Source organism: Vitis riparia, chromosome 7 (genome assembly GCF_004353265.1).
Source record: "Vitis riparia cultivar Riparia Gloire de Montpellier isolate 1030 chromosome 7, EGFV_Vit.rip_1.0, whole genome shotgun sequence".
In the NCBI taxonomy this organism is placed as follows: Eukaryota; Viridiplantae; Streptophyta; class Magnoliopsida; order Vitales; family Vitaceae; genus Vitis; species Vitis riparia.
Genome location: NC_048437.1, coordinates 14,028,867 through 14,046,989, shown reverse-complemented (window position 1 = coordinate 14,046,989; position 18,123 = coordinate 14,028,867). Strand labels below are relative to the sequence as shown.

Below are 18,123 nucleotides of genomic sequence, written 5' to 3'. Positions count from 1 at the left end.
AAGAGGGGAGGATTATACTACATGGATGACTTCAGTTCGGGAAGAGCAAATCACATGCACCACACAGTTAGTAACAAGGAAAGATAGATTTGGTTATGGCACCATCGACTTGGGCATCCATCATTTGGGTATTTGAAGCATTTACTGCCTAGTTTATTTTCCAATGTAACACACTTAAATTTTAAATGTGATACTTGTATCTTAGCCAAAAGTCATAGGGTTTCTTATCCCTTGGGTATGAATAAGAGTATGATTCCTTTTGATTTAATCCATTCTGATGTATGGGGACCTGCTCCAGTAACTACGTCTTCTGGTCATCGTTGGTTTGTAATTTTTGTTGATGACCGCACAAGAATGACATGGTTTTACCTTCTAAAACACAAAAATGAAGTATTTGTTGTTCTTTAATCATTTCATACCATGGTTCAGACACAATTTTCTGCAAAAATTAAGATCCTTCATTTTGACAATGGAGGGGAATATGTTAATCAACAATTCCAAACATACTTCAACAGTCATGGTATTCTCCATGAAACCCCATGTTCTCAAACCCCATAACAGAATGGTACTGGTGAAAGAAAGAACAAACATATCTTAGAAACTGCTCGTGCTCTATTGATCAATGCACATGGGCCGAATAGATACTGGAGTGATATTGTTGCCATAGCCGTGCATCTACTGAACCATATGCCCACCAAAGTCTTACAATTCCAAACTCCATTAAAGGTGTTTTTCGATCATGTCTCATTACCTACAGTTTTGATGATTCTTCCCCGAATTTTTGGTTGTGTTACTTTTGTTCACCTCCATAAGAATCAATGAACTAAGTTAGATCCATGTGTTGTCCGGTGTCTATTTTTGGGGTATGGAGTACACAAAAAGGGATATAGATGCTACGATCTCATTTCTAAAAGAACCTACATTACCATGGATGTCATTTTCCTAGAATCTAAAATTTTTTTTCCATCACTGGTATCCAATTCCCCTCTTCAGGGGGAGATCCATGGTGAAGAACGGAATTGGTTGGATGTTGAAGTGTTGGACGTTGGTAACAATCTAGCACATCCGAGTGATGGCAATGACATGGTTGAACCTCCAAGAACTAAAGCTGAACCTGTACCTGAACCTCTAAGAACTGAAGTTGAACCTATACCTGAATCATCAGAAGATGCAGAATCTGATGAATCCCTTCACTCTTTAGTACCCGACGACCCTCCTCCTAAGAATATCCATGAGGTACGCTCTTCTATCACACCTTTACAAACTAATGCTATAGATACATTTGCGGGTTATGTTATACCTTTCAAACACAATCGAGGCAAGCCACCAAATCGATACTCCCCAGACATAGAAGAACGGTGATCCAAGTATTCGATAGCCAATTATGTGTCCACTTAAAGATTATCTGAACCTCTCAGGGCCTTTGCACATACACTCTCCTCATGTCAGATTTCGAGTAGTGTTGAAGAAGCTTTATCAGATTCAAAATGGGCTCAAGCTATAAAAAAAGAATTGGAGGCGTTGCAGAAAAATAACACATGGGTTTTGAGTGTATTGCTTGAAGGAAGGAAAACAGTGGGGTGCAAGTGGATTTTCTCCATTAAATATAAAGCAGATGGGTCTATTGATCGATACAAGACAAGGTTGGTAGTAAAGGGTTATACACATAAATATGGTATAGATTATCAGGAAACTTTCTCACCTATAGCCAAACTAAAAACTATTATAGTAAAACTGTTAGAGTTCTATTATCTCTTGCAGCAAACCTAGATTGGCCATTGCACCAACTGGACGTGAAAAATGCCTTCCTCCATGGTGATCTTGAAGAGGAAATTTACATGGATATTCCACCAGGTTATACTACTACCTCAGAGGCAAAGATCGCATGTAGGTTACAACGAGCATTGTATAGACTAAAGCAATCACCTCGAGCATGGTTTGGCAAGTTTAGTTCAGCAATGAGGAAATATGGGTTTCAACAAAGCAATTTTGATCATACACTCTTCCTAAAACATCAAGTGGGAATGATCATTATAGCGGATGACGTAGAAGAAATCTCTAGGCTTCAAGAGCAATTGTCAACTGAGTTTGAGATGAAAAACTTAGGAGGACTTAAGTATTTTTTAGGCATTGAAGTAGCAAGGTCAAGACAAGGCATATTTCTTTCCCAAAGGAAATATATACTAGACTTGCTGGCAGAGGTAGGATTACTAGAGTGTAAGCTTGCTGATATTCCAATTGTCCAGAATCGTAAACTTGGAGAATATGTAAACTAGGTGCCAGTGGACAAACAGAGGTACCAACGGTTAGTGAGTAAACTCATCTATTTATCTCATACTCGGCTAGATATTGCTTATGCTATGAGTGTAGTGAGTCAGTTCATGCATTGCCCGAGTGAAGACCATATGGATGTCGTAATGCGGATCCTTCGTTATTTGAAGCCTCTCTAGGGAAAGGGCTTATGTTCTCAAAGAATGGTCATTTGAATGTTGCTAGCTACACAGATGCTAACTGGATAGGGAACATCACGGACTGGAAATCTACTTCAGGGTACTTTACTCTTATAGGAGGCAACCTGGTTACATGGAGGAGCAAGAAATAGAAGGTAGTTGCATTGTCTAGTACTGAAGCTGAATTTCAGGGAATGGTCAAAGGAATATGTGAGCTTCTTTGGCTGAAAAAGCTGCTAATTGAGATTGGCGTTGCTCCCAGCTCTAAAATGAACCTATTATGTGATAACAAGGCAACCATTGCTATCTCCCACAATCCGGTCCAACATGATCACACTAAGCACGTTGAGGTGGATCGGAACTTCATCAAATAGAACCTTGAAGAAAAGATTATTCAGCTTCCATTTGTTAAATTAGAAGACCAGTTGGCTGATATACTCACAAAAGCAGTGTCTGCAATGAACTTCTACAACTCACTTGACAAGTTGGGCATAAGAGATATCTATGCTCCAACTTGAGGGGGAGTGTTGGCGTGAGCTGTCTAATTAGAAAAATTGGAGAAATCTATTTTAATGTAAATCCCATACTTCAAGGGTCATCCACAATTTTAGCCACAAACCGTGTATAGGCTAGAATAGGTTCCTAAAATTCCTCTATTTTGTATCTATATATGATTGTATTCAACTCTAAAGAAAAGATATGAGAAATAGAAAAATACTTCCAAATTGACAGTTGGGACTTAGTACCAGATCATAAATGAAGATTAAAATTATCTCTTGGAATGTTGGGGGTTGACAAACAGTGAGAAAGCAAACCCGGTTTGCTTGTAAGATACAAAATACAGATGATGTCGAGAGATTTAGTTAGGAGTTTGAGAGTAGGCGAATTTTTAAATTGGGGGGTTGTGACTGCCAGAGGTTATGACTGCTAGGTGTGGTGGGGTGGTTGTCTTATGGGAAAATAGAAAATTGGAGTTGGTAGGAAGGAGGTTGGCGATTTTACAAATTTGTGTTGCTTAAAAAACTATGAGGACCAGTTTTATTTAGATTTTTACAATGGTGTATAGTCCCACGTTAGGAAGGGAAAGAGAAGATTTTTTGGCATAACTTGGAGCCATCAAGGGTCAGTGGGAGACCCGTAGTGTGTGGGAGCGGATTTTAACACTATCAAATTCCTGTGGGAATGCAATAGCGGCAATAGAATATCTCAAGATATGAGAAGATTTTCATAGGTTATTAAAGAGTTAGAATTACGTTATCTCCCATTGTTAGGGAGTTCTTTTACTTGGGGTGGAGGGTCGAACAATCAATCCCTATCAAGATTAGATCGATTTTTGGTGTCTGAAACTTGGGAAAGCCATTTCAGTGGTGTGATTCACCGTATTCTACCTAAGCCTGTGTTAGATCATTCTCCAATTCTTTTAGATGGAGGAGGCTTGAGAAATGGAGTTACTTGTTTAAGTTTGAAAATATATGGTTGAAGGATGAGGGTTTCAAAGACCTTCTTAAAAGGTAGTGGTTGGGGTATCAATTCAATGGGTCATTCAGCTTCATTTTGACTTCAAAACTTAAAACACTAAAATTAGATTTGAGGTGGTGGAATTAAGAAACGTTTGGTAATGTTTCCTCTAGGAAGGAAATGGCCTTCAACCAGATAGGATTTTAGGATTCAAAGGAGGAGGGGGAGGGTTTTATCCCTTGAGAAGGCTGATGTAAGAAGGAGGGGTGAAGAGGATTATAGTAAGTGGGTCCTCTTGGAAGAAACCTTTTAGAAGGAGGGCTACCTTGACCAGATCTTCCTTTTTAGAAAGATCAGCAACCACCATGCCCCCACCTTTTCTTTCCCAATCCAAAGATGACATGTCCCCTATGTCAACTTTCTCATCTAAAGCCAGGACTCCCACTCTCAAGTTAGTGTGTGATCCTCTTCTGCTTCATCCCTACCTAACTGCTCACTGCATTGTTTCTTAGGCTTTATGCCCAGGTTAAAAACGTACTAGGTTTGGTGGTTGGGTAATAAAGTTGTCTACGAGGTTTATGTAATGAAGTTGTCCACCAGTTAGACCGGGTAATTAGATAATAAAGTTAATATTATATTTATTTATTTAATAAATATTATAAAAAAATTATGATAAAATTTTAAACTTTTTTAGTGAAATATATCCAAATAATTGTGATTTTTATTATTTAATAAACAAATATATGTACTAAATTAAAGCAATAGTAGTAAGCATGACCTTATATATATTTTCATAGTTTTTTTTTTCTATTTATTTTGTAACAAGAAAAGAAAAAAGTAACATTTTCTCATGGGAAAAAACTAAAATAATTAAAGGGGTTCATCTATATTATTGAATGGTATTTTTTGGGTAAATATCGAAAAGATACCATTAATCAAGTGATATCATGTATACATTTTTAAATCTTATTATTTGTACCGTAATCCATTTGTTTGTAACTCTATACTTAGTTCCATTTACTTATATTCTTATTCAACTATATAAATCTTATGGGTTCAAATTTGGACTTTGGCAAGTATCACTATGATACCATAGCATTTTGCTAATTCAACATTCCATAAGAAATAGAAAATCTAAACCTTTTTAGGAACAAAAAGAAAATCTACATTAGTTAGTGCTATCAAAAAATATATATAGTTTTTTTTATAAATACACTAATATTTCTTCATTGCCTTGGAAAACAACAATACTTAAATTTTTAATTTAATTTCATAAATTTTAATTTTATACTCAAGTTCTCTAGCATAAATAGAAAATAAAATAGATATATTATCAAGTACACTATTGAACTATTATGAAAAAATATCTATAAATATATTGCAAACATCATAAAATTATATATTTTGTTCGAGCCAACAATTTGATTGAAGTAGGCAACTTATAATGCAAATATGGGCCTTAGTCCAATGTTCAAGACTTGTCATTATTAAGGGAGGCATTATTAGTCTTATGATCAAATCCCTTTTTTTTTTTGTAATATTTTCAGGGACACTTGCCCCCGCTCCCTAGGCCCTACCACCATTAACTAATTTTTTAAAAGAAAATACTACGAATATTAAATAATGTGTTGACCCCAAATTTTTATTTGGTGCCAAAAATTATTATGACAAACATATGCAAATTAACGGAAAAACTTGTACTTCATAATGCAAATCTAGGTTTTTATTCTCATCTAGATGAATTAGAAGAAAGTGTTTTTCAAGGATGATTAAGAGTGTGTTTGATAGTAATTTTAGGAAATATTTCTAGTGTTTTTAAACTTAAAATTTTTTATCTTTTAAGTATCAAAAAAACTAGAAACACTTCCTAAAATCACTACCAAACACACTCTAAGTTTAATTTTGTTTTTGTTTTTATTTTTTCTTTTAATATTGGTCTTTTTTTTTTTTTCTTCTGAAAAAGCTATTAGGCCCAAATGGGCGGGGCAAAACACAACTTTCCCCACTTTTTATTACACCAGGGAGAAGCCAGAAGCTCCTAGTATATATATATTGATTTGGGCTTCAAGATCAAAGACCGTTTCCTTTTGGAATAAAATATAGCTCCTGTATAGTAAAATTTGTTGTTGGATTTTTTTTGCTGAGATGCCCTTTCCACGGTCTCACTCAGAATAGTGTATTTGATCGATGGTTTGGAAGATTAATTAAGCTTGGGAGTTTCTATGCTCAAAGAAAGTGTGCAGACATCAGTGATCAATTTTTCTCTTCTTCAGCCAACTACCTCATATCCAGTAGAAACTGTCTAATCAATCTTATTCACAAATGTTCGTCTAACTGGGGAAAGTCCTTTTCTTGCCTATATAACTGATTTTTCTGTTTCTTTGTTTTTTGAATATATACTCCTTGTATGAAAGTGAGAAAATTATGAAAACAATGTTGAATGACATGAGAAAAGATTGATAATTTTACTGTGGAGATTCATAAGGTGGCATTCTGTTTTTGTACTTTTGGCATTTCTATGTCCTAGTTTTGAATGATTGGTTGATATAGGCTTTCTGGAAGGGTAAGAAGACAATTTTGCATCTGAATGTTGTATAGTCTGTGGAGTGGAATGCAATTTGAATGCTATATATAAAATTGTTAGCTGTGACTTGATTGAAAATCAGCTGTGAATGCAATTTACTTCTATACCTCTACTTCAAGGGGTTGGCTTTTGTCACTGAGGTCATTTTGAGTTTGTAGAAAATATTTATGTAGGATACCACTCAGTTCAGACATTAAAGATGACTTTAGAAGTGCAAAGTTTACCCATCCCACATGAGAGGGAAAATGAAAGGAAGAAATTGAAAAGAGAGGATATGGATATAGAAATCATAATAAAGGCCTGCTTGGGATTGACCACGATAAAATTGCTGTAGAAATTACTTTTAAGAGAACGAATTAGTGTTTTGGATATTAAATATGTGGGTTACAAGTAACTGATTGGAGACAGCATCTTCTGAAAGTGCCTTTCATTGCTAGGGATTCTTCTTTTTTTCTTCCACTTTTTTTTTTGAACTGGTTGTGGAGCTTGCTTTCTGCAAAGGGAGGAGGCAACAAAAGGTCAGTGGGTAATTTTGCACTGAATCAGAAACGAATACAATCTACAGGTGTTTATCATACATACCGATTTTGATTTCTTTGTTTTTACACGGATCCTGTTCTTCGGAGGTTTTAATTTGTATATCCGAACCATCCAATGGTGAGTAGTGAACACCTTCATTGACTATAAACCATGGAAAGTTAATCAGAACAGACATGGGACTTTTTTTTTTATGAATAAAGAGACAGTATATTAATAAAAAGAGGCACTTCAAAGAAGCACCCCACCGTATACAGGAAGTTTACAAAGAAAAACCTTTACCCATGGCCTAACCAATCAACAAAATCTACAATGGAAGTGGGGCCAGAAACAAAAAAACCCTTGGACCACGCCCACAGATTACAAAGTAAAACCGATTTACACCCCCGAATCGAATGCTCTACATTATCAAAAGCCCTACTATTTCTTTCCTTCCAAACAGTCCAAAAAAGGCACAAGGGTGCTGAACGCCACACTTTCCTCCTTTCCTTTCCCACACAAGGCCCTAACCACCCCAATAACGCCTCTCTTGTTGAAGAAGGGAGCACCCACGAAACTCCAAAGAGAGAGAAAATAAAGACATGGGACTTTATAGGGAAAATAAAGACATGTCTCTAGGATTCCTGTATGGCAAGTTTAAATACATGCTATTTGGATGGGCCGTCCAACACTAACACTAACAAGTCAACATTCTCTTAACTCACATTACAAAGACATGTCTCATGGACTATTTGGACCTTCCATGGAAATTAAACAAATCCAAGCTGTTTCCAATATTCACCACAATAAAGCCATAAAGAAAAGTAAACTTTCAACCAAATGCAAATTCACCAATAATGTGAGACCATCAAGTGAGATTCAACTTAAATGTTAGTCTATTGCCAATCAAGACAAATATTTGGAATCTCAAATGGAACAAAGCTTGAAACTAGTGTACCAACAATACACCAGCAATAAGAACCCAAAGGAGACATACTTAGAATCCATATTACAAGCAACCAACAACTCACCAGATAATCAGGTTCCTTGATGTGAAGGAATACCCCCCCTCCTATGCGAACCATCCACAGGAACTTATTAATGTCATCACTCGGAAATCCAACAAGACCTAAAAACCAGGCAGCACATTAGAGTGTAGTGATTATATTTTTTTTATCGAGATGATCTCAGAAAACAACTAAGAAACCAGCATCCGAAGACAACAAGAACATATTTTACATCCAAGGAGTTAAAGTTTACCTTAAGGTAGTACCTACGGTCCCTTAAGGTAGTACCTGAAAGCCACTAAGGTAGTACCTAAGCTACAGTAGCAAAAAACCATTGGTGGACCACTTGATGAATGAAGAGAACCACATGATGGGATACTCGAAAGGTCACCAAAGAAGACTCGAGTCTTCGGAGAGGTTGAGTTCAAGTTTACCTTAAGGTAGTACTTAGGGTCCCTTAAGGTAATACCTGAAGGCCACTAAGGTAGTACCTAAAGGCCATTAAAGTAGTACCTAAGGAACAGTAGCAAAAAACCATTGGTGGACCACTTGAGGACTCAAGAGAAGCATATAATGGCATGGTCTAAGGGTGACAAAGGAAGAACAGAGGCTTGGGAGAGGTTGAGTTGAAGTTTAGCTAAGGTAGTACCTAGGGTCCCTTAAGGTAGTACCTGAAGGCCACTAAGGTAGTACCTAAGGAACAGTAGCAAAAACCCATTGGTGGACCACTTGAGGACTCAAGAGAAGCATATAATGGCATGGTCTAAGGGTTACAAATGAAGACCCGAGGCTTGGGAGAGGTTGAGTTGAAGTTTTGGTAAGGTAGTACCTAGGGGCCCTTAAGGTAGTACCTGAAGGCCACTAAGGTAGTACCTGAAGGCCACTAAGGTAGTACCTTAAGGCCACTAAGGTAGTACCTAAGGAGCAGTAGCAAAAAACCATTGGTGGACCACTTGAAGACTCAAGAGAAGCATATAATGGCATGGTCTAAGGGTCACAAATGAAGACCCGAGGCTTGGGAGAGGTTGAGTTGAAGTTTTGGTAAGGTAGTACCTAGGTTCCCTTAAGGTAGTACCTGAAGGCCACTAAGGTAGTACCTAAGGAACAGTAGAAAAAAACCATTGGTGGACCACTTGAGGACTCAAGAGAAGCATATAATGGCATGGTCTAAGGGTCACAAATGAAGAACAGAGGCTTGGGAGAGGTTGAGTTGAAGTTTAGCTAAGGTAGTACCTAGGGTCCCTTAAAGTAGTACTTCAAGGCCACTAAGGTAGTACCTTAAGGCCACTAAGGTAGTACCTAAGGAACTGTAGAAAAAAACCATTGGTGGACCACTTGAGGACTCAAGAGAAGCATATAATGGCATGGTCTAAGGGTCACAAATGAAGACCCGAGGCTTGGGAGAGGTTGAGTTGAAGTTTTGGTAAGGTAGTACCTAGGGGCCCTTAAGGTAGTACCTGAAGGCCACTAAGGTAGTACCTGAAGGCCACTAAGGTAGTACCTTAAGGCCACTAAGGTAGTACCTAAGGAGCAGTAGCAAAAAACCATTGGTGGACCACTTGAAGACTCAAGAGAAGCATATAATGGCATGGTCTAAGGGTCACAAATGAAGACCCGAGGCTTGGGAGAGGTTGAGTTGAAGTTTTGGTAAGGTAGTACCTAGGTTCCCTTAAGGTAGTACCTGAAGGCCACTAAGGTAGTACCTTAAGGCCACTAAGGTAGTACCTAAGGAACAGTAGAAAAAAACCATTGGTGGACCACTTGAGGACTCAAGAGAAGCATATAATGGCATGGTCTAAGGGTCACAAATGAAGAACAGAGGCTTGGGAGAGGTTGAGTTGAAGTTTAGCTAAGGTAGTACCTAGGGTCCCTTAAAGTAGTACTTCAAGGCCACTAAGGTAGTACCTTAAGGCCACTAAGGTAGTACCTAAGGAACTGTAGAAAAAAACCATTGGTGGACCACTTGAGGACTCAAGAGAAGCATATAATGGCATGGTTTAAAGGTTACAAAGGAAGACCCGAGGCTTGGGAGAGGTTGAGTTGAAGTTTAGCTAAGGTAGTACCTAGGGGCCCTTAAGGTAGTACCTGAAGGCCACTAAGCTAGTACCTGAAGGCCACTAAGGTAGTACCTAAGGAACAGTAGCAAAAAACCATTGGTGGACCACTTGAGGACTCAAGAGAAGCATATAATGGCATGGTCTAAGGGTCACAAATGAAGACCCGACGCTTGGGAGATGTTGAGTTGAAGTTTAGTTAAGGTAGTACCTAGGGTCCCTTAAGGTAGTACCTCAAGGCCACTAAGGTAGTACCTAAAGGCCATTAAGGTAGTACCTAAAGAACAGTAGCAAAAAACCATTGGTGGACCACTTGAGGACTCAAGAGAAGCATATGATGGCATGGTCTAAGGGTGACAAAGGACTTGGGAGATGTTGAGTTGAAGTTTAGCTAAGGTAGTACCTAGGGGCCCTTAAGGTAGTACCTGAAGGCCACTAAGGTAGTACCTAAAGGCCATTAAGGTAGTACCTAAGGTACAGTCCCTAAAAAGCACTTGGGGACCACTTGAGCACTCAAGAGAAGCACATAAAGGGATGGTGTAAGGGTAGGAGAGGAAGGTCCGAGGCTTTGGAGAGGTTGAGTTGAGGTTTAGCTAAGGTAGTACCTAGGGGGCCTTAAGGTAGTACCTAAAGGCCACTAAGGTAGTACTTAAGGTACAGTCCCTAAAAAACGAGACTACTTCCCAAAATTACCTTCTAAAATATTATTATTGAGCCTTAACTTGAGGTGGGTCATTGGATGAATGGTTCTATAATTGAGAAGTGCTGACCAAAATCATCAAATCAATTTCGATCCCATATGTAAAAGAGAGCCTTTTTTTTTTATATACTTTCCCAAAAATACACTGAAATGTTGAATTTAAATGGTTTTCTGCTGGTTTGATTTGGGGATGAAGTGTTGAATTTAAATGGTTTTCTGCTGGTACCATTATTATTAATTTTTCCTCATAAAAGGTGAAGAAGAAGACAGGATTACTCCTTGAAGGTGGAAATTCGTACCAACAGAAATGGTATTCTTCTTCACCTTTTCTGATGAAAAATTACAGTAGATGTTTTTGAGGTACTAGTGATACTAGGCACTGCTAGATCAGTAGTTGACTTGGTTTAATCTACTGTGATTAAGTCTAAAGTCAAATATGCAAGTTGGATGAATGAACTTAAAAGACCTAAACCACCATTCAAGTTGATTGGGTTTAGTGATATGAATATAAAAAGAATCAATTTTTAGGGTTCAAATTTGAATTGGTCCCTAGGCTTGATTTGATCTCAAACAGATCTTGAATCCTAAGCCATAGATCTCAATATTGCTCTCTCTTGTGTACTGGATCCAAAGCTGGATTGTGAAAACTTGTAGTTACAGATTGATTTAAATCATTTTAAACTTGGAAACAAAATTTGATATTTTAATTGGAAGATATTTTTAGTTATGTAAAGGTAATCCTAGGTATATTATACTCTAAACAATTCATAAACAATCAACTATATCATTCCCGGAGGACGACAATCCAGATGCTATACACTGTAGTTATCCTATTTCTGTGTTTTTCTTGGCTAGGATTTCTACATTCATAAATATTTTAATAATAAAAACAGAAAGTATTGCAGCCAAAGTTCTAAGATCATAAATAGGGTAATAAATAGCAAGTATATTCATTTCTAGGAGCTGAAAGAGTATTTAAGCGCACTTAATTGACTGGCTTGTTAAAAATTATCTCCTAAGATGAACAAATCCACACATTACTACGATGCATACCTGCTGGATTTTCAAGTCCTTCTCCATCAGTAAAGTTCTTAAACATGCAAAGGAAAAAGGTTCTGGACTTCGTAACTCAGCTTGAAGTCGGGTGTTGCGTAGGCTTTATCTGAAGAAATTTGCGGATCAGTAGTACGGCGACACGCGTGAATCGATTACAGCTTACAAGCTTTCGATTTTTCATTGAGAAATTCACACAACAGAGAGAAAAGAGAGAGAAGATAAAGAAGCTAAGGACTCTGTGACTTTCTCTTCTTTTGCCCTAACCTGGTTTCCCCAAATTTCAGAGTCGGGTGTTGCGTGGGTTTTGCTAACTTGTTTAAGATTTTTGTGTTTATTTATTAAAAGCACAACCGTGACATGGAGAGGGAGATGGCTGCTGACATGGATGTGGAGGGGTAATTTTGGAAATGAAATTATAAAACAGTACATAGTGCATGAAAAGCATAATTTTTGGGCAATAGTGGACATATATTGGGTTATACAAACTTGGGTTATGAAAAAGCTATTAGGCCCAAATGGGCGGGGCAAAACACAACTTTCCCAAAAAAATAAATGACGATATTTTGGTAATAATGATAAACGAAATTTTGTCGATATTTTCCGACATTCTAAACATTGGTTGCAATACCTACACAAGCTTTTAAATGAAAGGTATTGTAAAAATGTCTTAATACTTTCTTTTATTTTTTATTTTTTCATTTTTTTCAATTTTAAGTACTTTAAAACTTAAACCAATTTTCAGTAAGATAATTTTATTTGAATTAAAATATAATTTTTATTTATTTTATAGTAGAAAATTCAACTTTTTCTATTTTTTTCTCTTTTCAATCTTTAATTCATTACAAATTTTTCAATCCAATTTACCACACAAAATAAATTAAATTTATTTTTAAAAATTTTGGATAGCTTTTTGTTGAATGAAAATCGAATTAAGTGAGAAATGTAGTGTAAATTCATAGAGTTATTATTTAAAAAACAAATGAGTAAAATAAGTTTTTTTTTCTTTTTTTTTTTTAAAGAAAATTTGGATCTAAATCTTTATCATAAATCCCATAACGACTAACAATAATCTTCTAGGCTTGTGGATTGTATAGTTTATGGTTGTTTGTTGCATGAATATGACCAATAAAAATACACTTCTCATTTTTATGGTCAAGTTTTTTTGCATTGCATCAAACATATTATCATATGTTATACAACCAAATACCTTTACATGTCCCATGTTAAGCTTTCTATGACTTCAAGCTTCTTCTGGGATTTTTACATTGACATTTTTACTAGGGCATCTATTCAAGGAATAAATTGCACAAGAAATTGTTTCATCCCAAAATATTATAATTTATTTCACCTCACCATATTATGTTCTATTTTTTTCATTCTACAATTCTATTTTGTCACAGAGAATACGCTGTAATTAAGTGATGCTCTATACCACATTTTTTTTTTATTTATAAATTTGTCATATTCAGTATCCCTATCTATTCTCAAAACTTGATGATATGTTGATTTTGTTTTTTGACATAAACTTTAAAAATTTTGAAATTTTCATATGCATATGCCTTTTCTTTTAGAAAATAAGTCAAAGTATTCTTACTAAAATAGTCTAAGGCAACGGGGTTTCGCAATTTGGTTTCTTGGAATTCTATGATTGCAAGGTTTCAGGTCTGTGGATGTGGAAATCAAGCACTTGAGCTCTTCTCATAGATGCACTTTGGTGGAATTCGGTTTGATCAGGCCACACTGGTCAGCATGTTTTCTTGCTTGTGTGGAATGGGTGATGGTCTTGAATGTTGTTTTTGCATTAGCTTACTATAAAAACTGGGTTTATCTCATAAATTGAAGTGGCCACTGCCTTATTCAAGGCTTATTCTAGTCTCTAAGGCAACGGGGTTTCGCAATTTGGTTTCTTGGAATTCTATGATTGCAAGGTTTCAGGTCTGTGGATGTGGAAATCAAGCACTTGAGCTCTTCTCATAGATGCACTTTGGTGGAATTCGGTTTGATCAGGCCACACTGGTCAGCATGTTTTCTTGCTTGTGTGGAATGGGTGATGGTCTTGAATGTTGTTTTTGCATTGGCTTACTATAAAAACTGGGTTTATCTCATAAATTGAAGTGGCCACTGCCTTGTTCAAGGCTTATTCTAGTCTAGGAGGAGAGGTCAATTATTGTTATAGGACCTTCTTGGAATTGGATGGCTGTCAAGATGTTGTTTCTTGGACCGGAATTATAGCAGCGTTTGCAGAATGGGACCCGGAAGAAGCACTCCTCCTCTTTCTGCAGTTTCTCCAAGAGTATTTGGCTTCAGATCGTCATATGTTCTCCATTGTCTTAAAAGCTTGTGTTGGTCTTGCAACTGAGCAGCATGCATCAATTGTCCAGTCATATGTTCTAAAAGTTGGACTTGAGGATGACACTGTGCTTGCAAATGCCTTGATTCATGCCTATGCTAGGCGTGGCTCCGTTGCATTGTCAAAGCAAGCTTTTGACAAAATGGGATCCCCTGATACAGTTTCTTGGTATTCAATGTTGAAGGCATATGCTATGTGTTGAAAGAGAGAGAAAGAAGAAAGACCTTAATTCTCATTCATGCAATTTCTACTTACAATTGAGAAATATATATATATATATACAAGGCTAGGAGTCCTAACTACCATACATGTGACCTATATTAATAAGGAAAGATTATACACTATAAATACATTATATTCAACACTCCCCCTCAAGATGGAGCATATACGTCATATGCACCTAGCTTGTTACAAATATATTTAATCCTAGGACCTCTGAGAGATTTAGTGAAGATGTCTGCTAGTTGATCATTTGAATTAACAAAACTTATAGCAACACATCCTGATGCGATCTTCTCTCTAATGAAATGACAGTCAACTTCAATATGTTTGGTCCTTTCATGAAAGACTGGATTGGATGCAATATGTAATGCGGCCTGGTTATCACAGATGAGTTTCATCTGTTCATCCTTTCCAAATCTCAACTCTCGAAGAAGATGTCTCAACCATATGAGTTCACATGTTGCCAAAGCCATAGCTCGATACTCGGCTTCAGCGCTAGATCTAGCCACTACATCTTGTTTCTTACTCTTCCAAGATATTAGATTACCTCCAATAAAAACACAGTACCCTGAAGTGGAATGTCTATCTATGGGTGAACCAGCCCAATCTGCATCTGTGTAACCAACAACCTGAGTATGACCTCTGTTCTCGTACAACACACATTGGCCTGGTGTACTTTTGATATATCGAAGAATGCGGATTACGGCATCCCAATGGCTATCACATGGTGACTGTAGGAATTGACTAACAACACTCACAGGAAAAGAAATGTCTGGACGAGTAATGGTGAGATAGTTCAATTTACCTATGAGCCGTCGATATCTCCCGAGGTCTCCTAAAGGCTCCCCTGTCCTGGTACAAGTTTGACATTCGAATCCATAGGTGTGTCTACCGGTTTACAGTCTAACATACCGGTTTCTTCTAGGATGTCTAAAGCATACTTCCTTTGGGAAAGGACCACACCAGAACTGGATTGAGCTATCTCAATTCCCAAGAAATACTTGAGTTTCCCCAAGTCTTTGGTCTGAGAGTGGGTAAAAAGATGTTGCTTTAGTTTCTGAATACCATCCTGATCACTGCCTGTAATGACGATGTCGTCCACATAAACAACCAGATAAATACACTGCCCCAAAGAGTTATGATGATAGAAAACTGAATGGTCTGCTGTATTGCGAAGCATGCCAAACTCTTGAACAACAGAACTAAAACGGCCAAACCATGCTCGAGGAGATTGTTTCAAGCCATATAGAGAACGGCGTAACCTGCACACTAAACCAGACTCCCCCTGAGCAACAAAACCAGGGGGTTGCTCCATATAAACTTCCTCGGCAAGATCACCATGAAGGAAGGCATTTTTAATATCCAACTGATAAAAAGGCCAAGAACACATAGTAGCCATGGAGAGAAGCAGACGGACAGAAGCAATCTTGGCAACAGGAGAGAATGTGTCACCATAATCAGAACCATAAACTTGAGTATAGCCTTTAGCAACTAAGCGGGCCTTAAGGCGATCAACCTGACCATCAGGACCAACCTTAACTGCGTAGACCCAACGACAGCCAATGGTAGATTTACCAGAGGGTAAAACAACAAGATCTCAAGTGCCATTAGAGTGCAGAGCAGCCATTTCATCCACCATTGCCTATCGCCAGCCTGGATGGGAAAGAGCTTCATGGGTGCTCTTTGGAAGAGAAACAGAGGATATAGCAGAAATAAAAGCAGAATAGGGTGAAGATAATCGATGATAACTCAAAAAATTGTAAATAGGATGAGGATTACGAGTAGAGCGAGTACCTTTCCGAACAGCAATGGGTAAGTCATTAGGAGAAGGCAGAGTCGGGGCAGGTGAAGCCGAAGGGATAGGAAGTGAGTCAGCAGGTGCCTCAGCAAAAGGGAGAGGTGCAACGACACGAGGGCGACGATGATAAACCTGAAGTGGTCGAGGAGGCATAGCATCAGGTGGGGAGACAATGGGAATAGGCAAGACTTCAAAAACAGGAAGAGACTCAGAAGTGGTGGAAAAGAATGGTGAGTCCTCAAAGAAGGTGACATCAGCGGAGATAAAGTATCGATGAGTCTCAAGGAAATAACAACGATAACCCTTCTGAAGTCTGGAGTATCCCAAGAAGAGGCACTTCATGGCTTTGGCGGAAAGCTTGTCCTGTCCAGGAGTGAGAATATGAACAAAGCAAGTACAACCAAAGACACGAGGAGAAAGGAAATAAAGTGGTTGGTCATGGAAGAGAAGGGAGTGAGGAATCTGATCGTGTAAGACAGAGGAGGGCATACGATTAATCAAATAACAAGCGGTAAGAACAGCGTCCCCCCAAAAACGAAAAGGAACATTACTATGGAGGAAGATAGTACGAGCTGTCTCAACAAGATGTCGATTCTTGCGTTCAGCTACCCCATTTTGTTGAGGAGAATGAGCACAAGAAGACTGATGAAGAATCCCATGATGAGACATAAACGAAGTAAATGGGGCTGAAAAATATTCCCTGGCATTGTCACTGCGTAACACACGAATAGAAATATTGAACTGAGTTTGGATTTCAGCATAAAATTTCTGGAAAATAGAGAATAACTCAGCTCGATTTTTCATTAAAAATAACCAAGTACATCGAGAATAGTCATCAATGAAAGTGACAAAATACTGAAATCCTAAAGTAGACGCAGTTCGACAAGGACCCCAAACATCAGTGTGGACAAGCTCAAAAGGAGACTTTGCCCGATTATTCAAACGCTTTGGGAACGAGACACGAGTATGTTTCCCAAGCTGACATGACTCACACGGAAGCGACGACAAAGTGGAAAAACGAGGGACCATCTTCTGGAACTTGGAGAAACTAGGGTGGCCCAGACGATTGTGAATGAGGAGAGGAGTATCAGTGGAAATGCAAACTGCAGGAGATGAATCCGAGGTGAGGTGATAGAGGCCTTGAGACTCACGTCCTATGCCAATCGTCTTCCCCGTACTCCGATCCTGCAAGGTCACAAATTTATCAGAAAAGGTAATAGAGCAATTAAGAGTACGAGTGATTTTGCTTATGGAAATAAGATTAAAAGGACATTCGGGAGTATAAAGGACAAAAGTGAGAGGTAGAGAAGGCAGAGAAAGGGCCAAACCAATACCTTTAGCCACAGTTTGAGAACCATTAGCTAAGGTAACAATAGGTAAAGCAGAGGTAGTAGTAATAGAGGAGAAAAGATCCTTATTACCAGATAAGTGATCAGAAGCTCCAGAATCTAGAATCCAGGGTCCAAGAGAATATGTGTGGGTAAGGCAGGCAGAGGCATTACCAGGCTGGGCAACAGAGGCAACAGAAGCCTGAGATGCGGAAGAACTCGGAGGCTGAGGCAACGGAGAATCAGAGAACTGGGCCACATGGGCAGTGCGAGGAGGTCGTCCATGTAACTGATAGCAACGATCGCGAGTGTGGCCAAGTTTATTGCAATAGGTGCAATGAGGACGTTGACCTCTACCTCGGGTACCACTGCGGCCTCCTCGAGAGCTAGTTTGAGAAACTAACACAGAAGAATCTGAAGTGCTATCAAATGGCAAAGTCTGAGTGGAGGAGATACGGAGGAGGCGAGCAAACACATCATCTAAGGACGGAACTAATGAACTACCAAGAATCTGATCGCGGACAGGCTCAAGATCCGGACGGAGGCCAATAAGAGTAAGAACCATGAAGAACTTGTCAAGCTGTGTTTGTTGAGCCCCAA

The 18,123-nt window shown here is 38.3% G+C and overlaps 1 long non-coding RNA gene across 1 annotated transcript; it reads right to left on the bottom strand.

The window, feature by feature from the left end:
* Positions 1–6,820: 6,820 nt before the first annotated feature.
* On the bottom strand, positions 6,821–12,216 carry LOC117918816. The gene is made up of 3 exons (XR_004651963.1): positions 11,823–12,216; positions 7,075–7,164; positions 6,821–6,985 (listed from the first exon to the last, which is right to left on the bottom strand). It is a non-coding gene; the product is annotated as an uncharacterized LOC117918816 (long non-coding RNA).
* Positions 12,217–18,123: the final 5,907 nt, after the last annotated feature.